The sequence below is a fragment of the Trichosurus vulpecula genome, chromosome 2 (assembly GCF_011100635.1).
Source record: "Trichosurus vulpecula isolate mTriVul1 chromosome 2, mTriVul1.pri, whole genome shotgun sequence".
In the NCBI taxonomy this organism is placed as follows: Eukaryota; Metazoa; Chordata; class Mammalia; order Diprotodontia; family Phalangeridae; genus Trichosurus; species Trichosurus vulpecula.
The window spans coordinates 429055535-429057733 of NC_050574.1; positions in this window are offsets into that span (position 1 = coordinate 429055535).

Below are 2199 nucleotides of genomic sequence, written 5' to 3' on the forward strand. Positions count from 1 at the left end.
TCCCTCTCTCAATATATTCCTCTCTCATACTTTAATTTTATTTTATTTTTTTAGATATCATCCCTTCATATTCGACTCACCCTGTCCTCAGTGTATATATGTGTATATATATATCTACCCTGGCTCTTGATTGCATCATCTTATGATCAAGAATGACCCTATTATTATTCTCACTGTCTTCTTAGTCTTTAATATTGGCCATTTGCTGGTCCTCATACATGAAGCTTCACCTTCATTTTTCATCCTTTTCTTTTACAATGCCCATAGGTTTCTCATACTAAGGAAATCATAGATATCACCAAAAAAGGGGGGGGGGTTACATGCCTGTTTGTGGATGCACATATACATATGCACATATACATATCTCCCTCCCTTTCTTTTCCTTTTTATATGCATATTTCAAAACAGAATAACATACTATGAATGCATATATGTAACTAACATATCCATAGCATTACATATTTAATATATTGATGACACTAATCTCAGCTCCCAGATCAACTAAATCCTTGAATCAAACAGAGTAGCAAGTTTGGAAATTTTAACTTGTGAATACAGACCCAGTCTAGAGTTTTCACTTTCTTTAAATCAATTATATGAGGAGAATCTGCTTAAAATGAGGGAAAAAGACAAAATCTACCTTAAATGCTTGCTTATAGATGCTATGACTGCTAACAGATTTGTGACAAAGACCACAATAGGAGCATACAGTTTTGCCTCTAATTGTATCCATATTAGGAGGAGCAAATTAGCAGATCTATTCAGTTACTTGCCAAAATTATTTCCTGAAGGATATTTATTTTGACTGCTTTGGTTAAAAAAAATGAAACCAATTTGGCATCATTTTAATTTTTTGAGTTGTCTTTTATTTTTCTGGAGAATTACTAGGGAAATTTGGAAAAAAATAAAAAAATGAAACCATTAAAAGATTGGTGAAGGTTTGCATGGAGAAAAATATGCTTCCTCTTTGGCACTGACTGGGAATGAACTACTGTGTAATGGGAGGTTAGAGCTCTGAGAAACAGGGGTTTTATTCCCTGCCCTCATCTCCTCAGCAATATGTATTGATCTGATTCAGTGCCAGCCTTCCCTGGGATATACTCATATCTGCTCAGCTACTGACGGCTGCTGAGTCCTGGCTTTTTGGAAGCATTCTCTTGTTTCTGCAGTGAACTCAACATGAATCTGAGAATGTTTAAATTTCTATGTTTGTAATTCTAAACTGGCCATTTCTTTAGTGGCCTATTTTAGTTAATTCAGTAACGACAAATTGTATGACACCAAAAGAGGGAGAAATAAAATCACAGCTGGGCATTTTCTCAGCAGCAGGAATCTGATAGAGTGGAGTGCTGGCTGACAGTTTCCTAAATTACTGGAATGCCTTAAGTCTTCTGTCATCTGTTATCACTGTGGATTTGAGAGAGCAAGTCAGAGTGACTTCTGAGACCTTGTGAGATTTGTGACCTTGGTCGGTTAGACTCCTAACGGCCTCAGAAGCCACTTTTGTTTCCTGATATTTTTACTTTGTATTTTCTTCTTTAGAAAACAACTACCATTTGCACCTGCCTGCTCACTGTGAAAACATAGGAGTGATATTCATTTTACTGCCTTCCATCAGTCAGGCATATTTGTCTGCAGAACTCAAATACTCAGGTGGGCTATATACTTTGACTGGAGGATAGCTTCATAATGGAACAGCTTGGGATTGATTTAGGATTGCAGCTTGGTAAGTGAAGGAATGAGTCAAAATACAATGGCAACCTTAGCAATGATAAGGACAACTACATCATATCAAAGTGACAAACCCACTTAGATGACTTTTAATTTCTATTTTCTTATAATGCAGTTCACCCTCACTGTAACATGTCCTACAGTATTTCTCAAGTTTCCTACACAGAATGTGAAATGTTTTCTCTTTCTCCCGGTAAGACATTTTATTTACTGTTAGTCAGGGTAGCATTATTCAGTGACATGATGAAAGTTAATGTGGCCTTGGTCCAGGCCCTCTCCCCTAATATTCTTGAATATAATTAGATTATTTGATTTTACATTTTGTATTTGCTTTACAATTTTATAATCATTTAAATTTTAGAATAATAGCTCACAGGTATTTAGTGTTTTAGGGTTTCTAAAGTGTTTCACAACCATATTGCTTTAAAGTAGGTGTTATATCTGTATCCCAAAGAGGTCATAAAAAAA